The 15,140-nt window shown below is 42.6% G+C and overlaps 1 long non-coding RNA gene across 1 annotated transcript; it reads right to left on the bottom strand.

The window, feature by feature from the left end:
• Positions 1 to 642: 642 nt before the first annotated feature.
• Positions 643 to 9,586, bottom strand: LOC146194875 (uncharacterized). The gene is made up of 3 exons (XR_014705501.1): positions 9,330 to 9,586; positions 7,370 to 7,558; positions 643 to 1,940 (listed from the first exon to the last, which is right to left on the bottom strand). It is a non-coding gene; the product is annotated as an uncharacterized LOC146194875 (long non-coding RNA).
• Positions 9,587 to 15,140: the final 5,554 nt, after the last annotated feature.

Below are 15,140 nucleotides of genomic sequence, written 5' to 3' on the forward strand. Positions count from 1 at the left end.
GCACTATTCGAATTCACAGAGGCACAAATGGCTGTGTATAGACGATGGGCTGTACTGTCTAAATTAAGTCAAAAAGTAAGTTCGTCTTTACTATGTATTCGTTTCGTGGGCAAGAAAGCGTACTCTGGATCGAAGATCGGGATAGGCCATCAATATAATATAATGACTTAGAAAATATAAAGTCAAGCTATGTAAGTCCCTTGCGCTGCATTGTCTTGATGCAAATCCTTTACTAAATGGGGCTGAATGTCAGGAAATGCGTACTGCTTTTACCGAATAACCTGTTTACTGGCACATAAGGAAGAAAATGGTGAATGTAGTTGGTGTTAGTAGAACATATTTGGAAGCCAATGGCGTTATTTGAAAGGAAAAAGTTGCGAATTTGTGGAATTGTTCAAAAGTCTACTAAAATATTACGTTTCCACAATTATGTTCACATTTTTACCAAGAGCCTATAGTTCTTTAACGACAAAAGCGCTCTGCCCGTATGCAACGATGCGCGATATTAACCGAAGTGCTTGATGTGAGAGAAATATTTCAGTTCCTGCAGGCTCTTCATGTACCGCGGTAAAAGACAATAGGCTGTTTTGTTGTGAACAGCTGTAGGTAATAGCAAACACAACTCTATAATACTTTGCCTTGGCGGGCAACAAAGAGATACATATCTGCATTTATTGAAACAGCCAATACGTTATCTTAGTCAACCATCGACGAATCCCCGCTTGTCGGTATCACTGCAACGATGACCGTACAACTTGTTTTGTGCAAGCACTAGATTAGCCTCAATGTCTACATCAATCATACCATTGCCAAGGAAGTAATCTGTAGCTATGATGGCTTGACAACGGTCGTACGTTATTCTGAAATACTCCGTGACTTTGTGATTGATCCACTGAGCGGCCTGACGGGTGCCTTAATAAGGCTGGGAAATTTAGGAGTCAGCTCTGCCATTATAGATGTGTGCCATCTTTCGTATAAGCATGCTTTCGTGTCTAGGTATTCAAACAGGGCTTTCATGCTCTGTGCGTTTGGCCACTTTTGATCAATTGCATATACGAAGTATTCTGCATGAGGACCTGTATAATGTGCATTGTAAAACACAAATACACAGCCAACTGCCCTCTTTCTGTCGCATGTGCGAAAAATCTCACCTATAGGCTCCCACCAGGTATAGCTTTGAAGTATTACGTCACTTAGAAGTTCCATAATCAGTGCTGCTAGCTGTTCATGCCTTGCAGTAATGTTATCGTACTTTGGATCAAAGCCTGTTGTAAAACGATGGAAATCCAGCAGTACAAGTTCTCCTGTTTCCTGGACAAAATTGACGACCTCAGCGAGAATTTCCCGTATCTTTGCCGGCCCTCGCTGCGTGTCATGAGTGACGTAAAAATCCCCTGAATAAAACTGCACCCTCAAGTCAAGGCTGCGTATTCCATATGCCAACTGGTGACTAATGCTTTCATATTGGTTGTAAGTGTAAAACTGATGAGGATGCAGATAACCAGCGTAGTACATTCCAGAATTGTGCGTTCCGGGAATGAGCATGTCATTCAGGCTTAGGTGAGATAATGTACAGTTGTACTTTCGCATCCATCGAGGCTTCGGCTTAAAGCACGAAGAATAGAGTACGTTCGCTTTTCCTTCGCTTGTTGCCGTTCCCAGAATAAGGGCCCAGTAGCCGAGACATTCGCCTTTCATAAGAGTGTTCAAGCTGTAACTCGGGGCTGCAACATTCATTGAGTGCCTGTCGGTTGTGCGGGTAACGGCCGCTAGGGACAATATATCAGAATAGGAAACGGGAGGATTTCTCGTCGATAGGACTGCGAATGTTTTTCCAATGTGTTCTTCCGCAATAGCGAACCAGTTCATCTCCAAGTTTCCATAGCTGGTCAGGCCACTGTAGGAAGACACAGTTATGTAGGTGCTGGATTTTCTCATGCCTGAAAGAGAAGGAAAAAGGAATATTTTGTGTAACGCTGTGACAACACCGAAAAAATTTTTCCATTTGGTACAAACTAAGCTGCACGTTTAATTTCCCTGATGCTTATTTTTTGGCATATTAAATTAAATGGATGGACATCCAAGCGCCACATTGAAATGTATGCCCCTGAATACGCATTAGCCTTCACTAGTAAGCTAACACACAATATGAGAGATCACGCAACATAGATTACTTCAGGACTTCCTCGAATAAGATCTTTCTCATTGCACTGATTACCTTGAACACTCCGCAGAATCAAGCAATACAGCTTGCTGCTCCTGGGACTCTCCCGCGAGAACGAGGGCATGGGAATTCGCGTTTATGCGCTATGGCAGGTAGGTATAGGAATGATTCATAAATAAAATATGTTGACGTCATGACCCAGTTGATGCGCGTGCTACACTGCAGGCACAGTTTACCCTATCATGCCAAAGTTGGTTATAGAAGAGAAATTGGAGACTAATATTCTGGGTGTTTTCGATCTTATCGATAAGAGACCTCATGATGCCGTGTATATCAGCTGCGCCTGTGTGCAAGCCGTACAAGTGTCTCCTATACTAATGTAAAAACAGTTCTGAGATCTTTTTTGTTTAATCAGAACAATATTCTGTTAAGCGAGTCAGCAAGGCTTTACACTGGAGCTAGTTTGTTGAGCAGGATAAGGTAGGGAGGGGAAACCGTCTTATGTTTTATAATCTATTTTGGATTTATTTCTTGCTGTTTTTCGTTTCCCGACACATTCTTACTGTGCTTGTTGAAGACATAAATAAAGTTTTGTTTAAAGCGCTTGCCGTCTTGTGTTATACCTCGTGTATTTTGTTAGCGAACCTCTCCGTTATCTTTGTTTTAGACAGTCGTCCGTAATAAATAATTGGGAGGAAAAATATTAAGAAGAAAAGGAGCTATAACTGAGTACTGGTTTCGTGCATATTTATGGCAAGTGAGAATGTGAACAGTAATTACACGCATTTGTTTACCTACAAAATTTAAATAGAGGGCATCTCATGCTTGAATGATTGGGTAATTGTCTAGCCGTGATTAGACCGACTGACGATGTTAAATTAATAAATGCCATTTCTACTGTAACAACGGCTAACATCCCTGGAACCAATGTAATAAATCAGCGATCACTACGCCGAACGCTGCTTAATGTTGCTTCAATGTGGGACAAGCAGAGCTAATGAGTGAGAGAAAACGTTATCCCAGAAGGGAAGCAGGCAGTAGGGTAGAGAGGTTTTGTGCTGGACAGGCCTCCGCTACCCTTTGAGCCCAATACGGTGTTTCTTGCAGAGGTTGTTTCCTTCAGAATCAATAACTCGATTAGTGATATGGAAAGGGGAACTGACTGGGAGGCGTTGCGCGTTAAAGCATGAAAGAAATGACAAACGGCCGCCACTAAGCCTTCTAAGGTTCATTATTTATTTAGTTCAATGTAGTAGACTCAAAATGCAGAGTATGAAACCTCTGCATGGGGCCAGTAGAAGGTATTTTATTCATCGTCTATACTAACGCGATAATACATATGGAATAAAGCGCTCTTTGTTTTCATCTTTTCAAAGTCTGAACTGCAAGTTTGCGTTTTACCGTGAGGTATTTCTCCTGAATCTGGAATCGTGCTAATTAATTGAGATCCGATTAACAAGACACGACTGCAAGTCTGCGTTGACAAGCGAGTGCAACAAATTATTGCGCCCCACGTACGCAGTTGCTTAAGCCTTTTTTTTTTACTATACGCTATTCCCAGGCGTTCATGACAGATGCGAATTTTACATGGGCCATGTGCGCGCAGCCAAGGAGTTTTTTTAATTATTTATTTCAAACACAGCAAAACCAACACAAGGAACATTGCAACAAGCATCTGGATTCCTAGCTCGCAGGCTAATTGGGATCCATGCACACGATGTTCAAAAGAAATTATTTAAAGACAGCACAGACATCTGACAAAATTTCAAAAGCTGTAAAAGAGTCACAACCTATTGTAACAGTACGACTTTAGCAGTTCAGAGAAGTTGGTATTTTGCTTTATTTCTATAGGAATCGCATTTCATATTGTAGTCCCTACAGACAGAACAGTTCTTTTTCTTTACACATTTTTGCTAATTGGGATGAGAAAATTATTTTTCGCTGCGCTTCGTGATCTGTATTGTGAGGAGACAAAGTGAGATGAGAGTAAAGGATAGTTGCTGGTGATCGAACGGTGCACCATTATCGCGGTTTTATGCTGAATTATCAGATGAAGAGGAAGTATCTTTAAAGATTTGAAGAGAGGCGTCGTATGGGCACGGTAGCTGGAATATGATATGAACCGAATGGCTCTTTTTTGAATTTTGAAAAATGGTTCTAAATATGTAGGATAGGTATGGCCCCAAGATCCAGCGCAGTATGACAGGTGACTGTGAATAAAGAAAAGTATACTGTCCTTAGAGTCACAGAATCGAAGTACTGTTGACATTTTAACAGTGTGAAGCAGACACGGGATAACTTTTTGCAGAGAGTTTCATGGTGTGATGGCCAGTGTAATTGTTCATCAAGTATAATTCCTAAGTAAGTGATATGATCACCTTGTTTAATGACAGAGCCTTGAATGTTAATATGCAGGTTCTGGGTTGGTGGCGGCTTGCGTGGGGATCTGAATAGAACGTACAGTGTTTTAGCAGAGTTAAGCGCCAATTTATTGCTAGCAAACCAATGCGGGATAGAGTTAAGTTCAAGATTTGCACTTTTGATCAAATCCTCATATGATTCCCTGGCGCAAATCAATGCAGTGTCGTCAGCATACATGAATGCTGTAAATTTATTTAATATATTGGGGTGCTCATTTATGTATATGGAAAATAAAATAGGCCCAAGGACTGACCCCTGTGGCACGCCGGCACCAACAACCTTGTACTATGATTTTAGGTGGAGCAATTCAACACACTGTTTTCTATTTCCTAACTGCGAAAACATTCGAGTGCTATACCGCGAAAGCCACAGCACTCTAATTTGCGAAGCAGGATGTCGTCATCCTCCGAATCAAAGGCCTTTTTAATGTCTAAGAACACGTCCAAGACAAATTTGTTACTGATTAATAGCTGATATATGAGGTTTGAAATTAGGAAGACGGCTGTGCCAGTTGATCGATTGCTCCTAAAGCCATGCTGACAGGTGGAGTGTATAGCTTCGCGTTCCACAAAAGCAGTTACTCGCGCCGCTAAAAGATTTTCAAATAGACTAATAATACTGCTGAGGATGTAAATGGGGCGATAATATTCAAAAGCATTATGATTACCGCTTTAAAATATTAGAATAACTTTAGCTACTTCTAAAAGTCTGGGAATTAAAGTAGCTTCATGAAAGGCGCGATTAAAGGTTTTTTTCTAGTGGAACGGCTAATATAATAATGCATTCCTTTAGTAAAAAAGCAGAGGTGTCGTCTATTCTAGCTTTATGCTTCGCTGGCATGGCCTTAACAACTGCGACGATTTCATCAGCGGTTATATCATTATATTCGAACGATGCCGAACTGTAAGAAACGTCAATGGGGCTCTCCACCAAAGGGCATGCGTCCGCAATCCGTGAGCATATTTCACAGAAATAGGTATTAAATGAAGCAATTATTGAATTCAGCATTATTCCCAAAACATCAAAGTCAGGTATTATAAAACCAATAGCTGTAGGCTTAATGCCCAAATTAATGATTCGCCATGTTAGCTTTGAATCATTAGAACTTCTGGCTATTATTGAGAGTAGTTTACTTTTTTACGCTTTCTTATGGCAGCAGTGACATTATACCGCGCAACGTTATATTTCATTCTCTAGTATTCTTTATTTCTTTTATGTTTAAGCTTAGTATGCCAGAAATTCTTTTTTATAAGTGATAGGATCATTTTGGTCATCCACGGAGAGATGGGAGTGCTATAGTACTTCTTGGAATGTGTTTGTGTTGACTAAGAGATCGCATTTCTTATAGTTCTTCTAAGTCCGTCATATTGAGCATATGTGTCTTCTAGGTGTGATGGTTTCTAGTTCACCTCTTGTAGACGTTGCTTTAGAGTATTAAAGTTTACACGATTGTAAACACGTCTTGGGGTATTTTTAATACTATCGTTAGAGGGAAAAATAAAGCCAATCGGAAAATGATCCGTTACGGGATAGTCCTATGTACTGCACCAGCTCAAATCCGGGCTGAAGTTAATAAGTATATGGTCAATTAATGATGACGAACTAAGGGTTACTCTTGCCGGTAATTTTACAACATTATGGTACCCATAGGCTTCCAGTAAATTAAAGTATTCTGTCGTACTCTCTTTCCCCGGCAATGACTGACCCCGGCAATGACTGTTTTCATGCGAAAGCAAGATAGGGACATAAGCAAGCGCTCAAAATGTGGGAGGAATATACATGTTCCTTTTGGTGGTGCGATATATTACCGTAAGATCATATCTGAAAGCTTTATAACGAGTATATCAAATTCATTATTAAAATTATAAAAAAGTTCGGGTACTACGAGACAATGTTAAGATGTCTTGACTAATAAAGCAACACTGCCACCTCTTGTATTACCTGCCCTCGGTACTTGGAAAAAAGAGTATCCTGGAATGTGAAATTTCCCGGCGTACAGCCATGTCTCAGTCAGAGCGATGAAATCAAACATGAATGAACGTTGCGCCACCAAGGAACAAAGACAGTCAATATTTTTGTGTATACTGCGGATATTGCAATACATAAAGGAGCGGGTTGGGTTGCGCACGGCAAAATCACAAGCCGAGTTGATAGTACTGGACCACATCTTAGAGATAAGAAAAACGACTTAGCAGATAAAAGCGAGATCGCTTTCCTTAAATATGTGAATGACAGTCGAGTTTTCTGCTTTCCGAGCAAGAATTTGACCATTCACAACCCATAGGAACTTCCATTTGTATACCTGTGTTCCTTGTATTTGCTTTCTCAAACAGAATCTTGTTTTCCGGGTACATGTTTTCATTAATGTACACCCTGTCCTCCCCTTCGTATCCAAACTCTTCTGGAAATAGCCTGTTCTTTTTCGCAGCGTTGAGCAGTAAGTTACGCGCCCTACGTGATGTAAATTTTACGACGACGTTAGGCCTTTCTTTGTCTTTGCAGGGAACTCGATGTACCACATCAGTTTCCGTGGGACACACTGAGGCATTTAGCTTTTCAGAAATTTTCGTTACAGCTTCGACAAGGTTTTCATCTGGTCTCGATGGAAGTCCTTTAATCTCCACGTTCTGTGAGCGGGAACACTGTTTTAGCTGCATGATTTCATTCTGAGCTGACTGTAAGGTGGTTCGTAGTTACTTGTTTTCTTTTTTCAGTGTTGGTGTTCCAGCTGCATGCTATCTATTATCTGCTTAAACTCCTCAAAATGAGAGTCCGTGAACTTACCAGAGTCGCTAATTTCACGAATCGCATTCCTGAGCTCTGTCTGGAAGGAATTAAATTTGTTCCCTAGCTGCTGTAATATCTTAGCTACTTCTTATATCGTGGTAGGTGATTTCTCATTCATGGCGGCAACACAAAGCACCTGTCGGGCAGCCCAGGCAGACTATGCGATCACAAAACAAGTGCACATACCTGCATAGAAGAAAACAGTCGATTCAGTGACATCAGCGCCTCAACCATTCTGAGAGGCCCACATAACAGAAACGTCAGACAGATTTTGTACACGTCTTTCACATACAGAAGCTACCCTTTTATTTGTTTTTTTTTTTTTACGTAACCGCTCAGACATCAGCCAGGTTCATCTGGAGGGGCACCACTATTTGTAGACACAAAACACAAACTTTGATAAGCGAAGACATTGCGTTTTCAGTTGCAGTTAGGTTTGCCTTAACAAATATTTAAATCTCAACCTGGACGACTAAAAATTTGTAGAAAGCACATTGTGAGGATTCTGGCACCTAGAAGATTTCGAGAGGGATTTAAAACAAAATATGCACCGTCTTTAAACTCATCAACGGTTTTGAGCGCGTTTTGCAAATCAAGAAACAAATACAAGCAATGCGGGCTTGAAACTAAATATAACACATTCGACATCACATTCAGAGACAGTCATAAGATACAACATTCAAGACAGGAATATACACTCGAGACTGATCCTACCATATTGCAAGGGTGAATGAACATGCACGGGGATAACCTATTCACAACAGAAGCGAACTATAGGGTGGGGATTTGGAACCGACCAAGTATTCAAATATATTACCTGTCCCCTAGCTTTTCATTGCTTGTGTGCCTTAGAAGTAGAGACCTTGGGGAAAGGTCAATACTAAGCACAGGCTCGGTGAGTCAGTACTTAGTGTGAATATTTCCACAACTTAGTTCTATTGTAAGGCACAGTAGGACTAGAAAACGAGGCTGCCGCGCAATCTAGTTTAAGGTTCGGCCTGCTGTTTCATTTTTCTGCAACAAAATGTCAGACTTTCGAGAAATGTTTTCCACCATCCTCCGCGGATGATTATGACATCCGCTTAGGTTTTCTGAGCCTCTGCAAGTGGAAGTGATGAAGTGATATATCATATTTTAAACCACGCCTGTACTTAACTGAAGGCGTGCCTCTATTGAAATAAAATAAGAGCTATTAGCTTTGCTTCGAAATGCAATTTTGTAGCAGATGAAGTTTGGATTAGTTTCTGGCCGTCATGTACAACTGTTTGCGCAGCTACATTCCAGAACAGAAAAAGAGGATAGAATATAAATCACGACTCACCTTTTAATGGTACATTTTACAATAGTCTAATGCCAAAAGCTGAAACAATATTAAGTTCAATGTTTATCCGAAGTTAAGTTTTTGAACATAGGCAGCGAACGCTTACCTAGCCGGTGAGTTCAGTGAGTTTCATTTACAGACTAATGTAATATTTCACAGCTGTAACGTTCCTTCTAGGATATGAAAAAAGCCTTTACAGTATATCATTTTATATATAACTTCCCTTTTCTTTTACAGTGACCGACTGCTAAGCACTGAAGGTGCCGTTTTTGCAAGCATGAATCCTTTTCGTCTAGTATAAAAATTGTATAACAGTAAGCGCATGAAAGCCGCCGTGCAGGTTCAGCGCAAAGTACAGTATAATAGGGAAAAGTAAGAGCTGGCCAAGATTGCAGCATGGTGTCTCTCCAGTACCCGCAGTTCGCCCTGAAATCCGAGTGCCACTGATATCGATATAATCTGCATTATTACCTATTTATGATTTCATAATCTGTAAACTAGAAATAATGTGTACTGAGACTGAAGGCAGAGACGATTTTAGGAGTCACGCCCACCCTTACTATTCGTAGAACAAAGCTGCCACTCAGAAACATCCAATAATTTGGCAAATATAAAGAAGCGAAAGCCGTACTTTACCCTGGAAGGCATCGTAGTGTAGAACACCACATATAAACAGCGTTAGCATCACAACCGAACTCATTATCAGCGCTCAAAAGGACACACATTTGATGAACGAATGGAGCGTCTGTCTTTCCGTTTGTTACAACATTCAGTAAAAGGCGCAGAACAATCACGTTCTAACCACTCCTGACACTGTGGCGCCGAAACAATGTACTTCTCTCGCTCGGATGTTGCTGCTATGCTTCTTGCCTAGACACGACTCATCATGCCATTCCCTCAGCTTCTGACCTTGAGAAACAAATTTTTCTGTGCGCCGCGGTTAGCATATAATTCATGTGAACACTTGTGGCTGTTTTTTTAAACATACCGGGAACGAACTGCTAACATAGATATTCGTCGCCACTCAAATTTTTTTCACTACAGCAGTAGCATCCATGATCTGTAACCAGAGACGAAAAGAATAATTGCAACGCCAGATTTTGACACACAGCGGCGACAACCTTTGTGATGTATTCGAACTTGGCGAGGGCGCATCTGCACCCTCGGATGAACATCGGCCGCGAAATCACAAGAGACGCTGCATGACCTTCACGGAACTTTAAGCTATGCTGATTTTTGGATGTAGGCGTTTAGACTGCACGTTGTGTTATGTGTTGTGCCGTGTATAGCAGCATAAACTTTGGACGCTATAAAACATCAGGTGCGCAACTTCATCTTGTGTTCCTTTCACGTGTTTGTGTTGCCAAACTTACCCATATTTCGATTTTGCTTGACGTGGAGATTGCCGTTCTGCAATATTGGTCCTTGGTGGAGATGTCGTTCATTTGGATGCGACGCATTGCTGAAGGATGACAAGCCTGCGCTTGCTTGTTGCCACAACTGTAAAGTTGAATTTATTTACAACTTTTCACGCTTCGATGAGGGCACTCGCTACCACCCGGAACGGTGGAGAACGACAGGCCAGAGTTTGGTCTTCAAGATACCCTGTCCTGTCTGACCGGCCTAACTCTCGCTACGCGTAACAGATTGTTCTTCAGAGCGTGGCCACCGCAAATCTTGGCCAGCTTCGAATTGTCTTCTACGGATGTCCACCAAGAGTCCAAGTCACCCTTTTTGCGTCAAAATAGCTGCTTAAGTTAGTTTGTCCAGTTTCTGGGGATCAGTTAGCAACCAATAAGGAATGACCCTCTCAGAACCAATCGGAGAATTTACTTTCAAAATAAAAGAATCATACCTGTGCTCACGCGGGTTTTTATTTACCAGCCCAGCATTTATTCCACGAGGTGATCCTTGCTCTTCCCTTTGAGATAGCAAAAAAACACAGAAGTCCAAACAAAAGCAACCAAACGAACCAAAGCGCCACTTCCTCCTGCCATGCCGTCTTGTGGAAGGCAGGCATAGCATTTGAGCTCCGCTGCCCATCGGCATTGCGTAAAATAAATATCGGTAATCACCTATGAGAAATGTAGTTGCTCGGACGCTTTCCTAGCAGACGGTACAGCACCGACACATTATGCAGATCCAAAGCCGTTATGGAGCACGTTCTGGACCACGGCTCTAAATGTTATAAACTGCCTGTAAAGACTGCATTGGTGCACGCGATGCAGACGTACGTCAATTTGGCTGGCAGCACCACTTTTATTTATCTGCTCAGCATCCCTGTGCGGTCAGCGTAGATATTAAAAAGGCCCAACTGACAGGTAATATTTCCAAACTGACGGGAACGGAGGGGGGGGGGACTCAAAGGCCACCTGGAAAACGTGACAGCAAGAATCAAATCAACGGTGTCACCCGGTGTACGATACAGATGCCCAATGTCCGGCTGTCTGCAAATTTATATTCTCCCTACATACATTTGCTGTCGATACCCTAGGCACCACAAATACTCTGGGCGCCTACCTGATGACACCTCGAGACTCAACTGCATTCAATGTTTCGCACTAACAACAATAAGGAAAAAATTATTTGTACACATATATGAGACTGTAGGCATGCGTAGAAAACGTTGCTTCTGTATGTATCACAAATACAAACATGATGTACTAGACGCGTGGTCAAAGCATAAGAACTAATAACACACAGTCACAAAACTTGCGATTACGCCTGATACGCCTCGATTATTCCACTGGAGATTTGTACGTGTGCTGGCTAATTATGTGTTGCCATAAACAAAGTACAAATTTCGTGGAAGTTTAGTTTTAATTACACAAGTGCTCCTGTGCTCTCGCGCAGGGCAGCGAGTAGGTGCTTGTGATAACGACGTAACGCACATAGTTCATGCTGCTTAACTCGAAGTGTCGCGCAAAGTTGTAGTCAACGGAAGATGCATTTGTCGTATGGTCTTAAAGTGGGTTACCAACATTTACCGCAGCTCGTAGCCTCTCAGCAGTAAAATTGGCTGTTTAAGAGCTGTATATATACAAAAGGAATGAAGTATCGTTCAAGCACGAGAACGGGATTAGCGGAGAACGCGGCAACGTTTTGGACACGTGGCGTGCTCAGTTTTTTTTAGCGCGATTAGAACAAAATATCGGTGGGCTTTGGCTGCTCCTGATCGCGCCTCTGGTTCAATATGTGCGCGGTAACGGCAATCCTTGGCACCGGTCTAGATTTCCCATACTAACAATCATGCACCCTCGCAATGTCGTTATTAGAGGCATACAGTTAGCAAAGATTATTCGCAGTTAGTAGTTCACATATGAAGTAACACTTACAACACTAAGATAATTTATGAAAATCCCCTGATAGTAGTCATGCCACTGCGGGATAACCATCTTCTGTCGATGGAACCTCGACGAGCAATAGACAGCAGGCAGTTTAAATTTAAACGCATGGAAATACCGCCTTAACCAGACGGAACGTCATAAACCAGAATTGACGTTCAGATCAGAAGTCAGGTCAAATCAATTAAGCCTTAAAGGTCAACGCAGTCGTTTTGCATCTTCTCTGTTTAGATGCGTTCATGGTCTTCGGAGCACGGTGTCGAACCAGATTTTTTTTTTTTCAGGTTCGGTTCTGGTTCACGCATTTTGGGTTCGAGTTTTGGCTCCGGAGATACATTCTGTTCAGGTCTAACCGGTTCAACCATACCCGAATCAGCTGAAACGGGATCGAATCGGTTCAGAAAAAAAAACTTCGGGTGTATATTTTAGTCCACATTTTAGTACTGAGTTTTCTTTCCTGTTTCAGCATGTCACAAAAGCTGAAAGTTCATGTATTACTTTGTCTATTGCTTTTGTCGTCAGAATTGACGGAGTCCACTTGGTTGTACAGATCTCAGCATAATGTTTATAATGAGTAACGAACGAATAGAGGAGGATAGGGGGGAAATAATCATTATTTTCATTACCACATTACCAACTAGTGCTGTCACGTGCCGAAAGAAAGCTTAAAGACAATATGTTTTCTTCTTTGCTTTTCAAGTACACAAAATTGTGCATGAATTTTATTTTAGAACGAAATCTTTACTATTACATATAAAACAATGTTTCTTCCGGTTCCCATTAAAGGACTTTGCAATAAGGTTAAGGTGAAATCATACAAACACCCCAAGACTCAAGAAGAGGGCTTTTTCGGGCTGGTTGGTTCATGTTGAATGGAAAGAAGGAACAGCTCAAACGGACCGGACGTGTAGGACATGTCTGTCTCGCCTTCTTACACGTCCCGTCCGTTTGAGCTGTTCCTTCCTTCCATTCAACCCCAAGACTAACGATACAGTTATTATGTAAAACAGGTATTCGGCTGTGATATGTTCACCGCCTGCATCTGCAGAGAATGACGATAACCATGTTCAACGCCTGATGGTCAGGAAAGACAACAATGACCACGCTCGCTCCGACGCTCGTGCGTGTGCTGACACATGTTCTACAACTTATCGCCGAACGCTCCCTTGACTGTTCACGGCGTAGCGCCCTGTTCAAGGTGTTCAATTAAAAGTGGTGAAGGTGACAGCTATGCCCTAATCCTGGAGCTTCGAAGCCGAACGTTGGCTGCCACTTCCGCGATTCCCGAGACCGCCAACCAACCCCCAACCCCATCGCTTGTCATCTGTCCCAGCGCCGAGCGTCAGCGTGACCCAGCCATCTTCAGCGGCACCGATGACACAGATAGATAGATGGATTTATTGAAAGGAAAAGGCAGAGAGGTTGGCCCGAATAATTCAAATCTGGCCTGCTACTCTGCACTTAGGAAGGGGAAGGAGAGAAGAAAGAAGATCATGATGGGTGACGATGTGGGAGAAGGCATATGAAATATATATACAGACACAGCGGCTTGCTTTAGAAGCGCGAATCAAGTCTGTTGGCGCTCAAATAACGGCAAAGAGCATGCACTGCCTGGAGGCTCTTCCCCTTGTCCTGCCAAGCGCCCAGCAGAAGCTCCTCCGACAGAGGCCTCTTGTCTACATGCTTCAAGGAAGCAGCTAGCACATTTCTTTCGTTCGCATACTCTGGGAACGCCAATAATACATGCTCCACAGTCTCTGGAATGCCACAAGTTGAACATTACGGTGATTCCATCTGTCCAATTAAATGTAAATACTTGCGCGTGAAAGCCACGTTTAAACGAAGTCTATGTATCAAACATGCCTGATGACGCGGAACATCACGCCGAACATTAAATTTAAATGTTCGATCGAGCCTTCTTAGACGAATGTGTCGGGCGTCTGGTTGAGCCCAGTAAGCTGCTGTAGCAATATTCATAAAACTCTTTAGAAGACACGTCGTATCCGCTCTTGAAAAAGGCACAGCTGTTTGGAAGCCATTGATGAGTGCGCTTTTCGCTCCAACATCGGCCTGCTCATTCCCATGGAGGCCGCAGTGGGCAGGGATCCATTGAAACATTATCATGTGGCCTTGCAGCTGGGCAGATCTGATGAGCTCCATAATGTTTAGTGCCAGGGACTGATAGGCAGTGTGGCGCAATAGCTTTTCCAAAATTTGTAATGCAGTCTTCGAGTCCGTGAATATACACCATTTTTGAGGTGGTTCCCCACCTATATAGCGAATAGATTCCCGAATGGCTACACGTTCGGCAGCGGTTGATGTAGAGGTATGTCCCAAAAGGAAATGCAGAGTCGTTTTCTGAGCTGGTATGACCCCAGCTGCAGCGGATGCCTGTGCTGACACAGATCCATCGGTATATACGTGAATATAATTGGGATATTCTGACCAGATGTGTGCCAGAGTAAGCTGTTTGAGTCCACTAATTGGTACCATTGATTTCTTTAGTATTTCGGGAACACGAAGGTGCACCAAAGGTTTATCCATCGTCCATGGTGGTTGGGTGGTACGATATGGGAGGGCATATCTTGTCGGTACTTGCGACTGATGACAGCAGAGTGCATTTGTAAAACTGCAGTCCGGCCTCTCATCCAGAATCTTGCTGAGAGGGTAAAAACGGTGTCTTGGAAGTGCTCGTAAATATACACGAAGTGGTTCGTGTGACAAGTATATGGGCGAGCGTGTGCATCTTCAATTGTGCCTTTGTTAGAGGTGCATCTGGGCAGTCCAAGGCATATTTTCAGTGCCTGCGCTTGCACGCTCTCTAAAGTCCGCAAGCAGGAAATGCTCATACTAGAGAGTACTGGGAGACTGTACCGGGTGTAGCCAACAAACAGAGCCTCGTAAAGCCGTATTAAGGAGCGCTCAGTTGGACCCCATTTGATACCAGCTATGTAACGAAGTACATGGCAAAAATTAATTAGCCTTTTCTTCACCATAGCAATATGTTTCGACCAAGATAGTCGGTGGTCAATAATTACTCCCAAGAACCTGTGCCTGGAGACGTGTAGTATTACGACTCCATGAAGGGTAATCGGGTAGCGGC

The sequence above is a fragment of the Amblyomma maculatum genome, chromosome 3 (genome assembly GCF_055883805.1).
Source record: "Amblyomma maculatum isolate TAMU_Amacu chromosome 3, ASM5588380v1, whole genome shotgun sequence".
Classification (NCBI taxonomy): Eukaryota; Metazoa; Arthropoda; class Arachnida; order Ixodida; family Ixodidae; genus Amblyomma; species Amblyomma maculatum.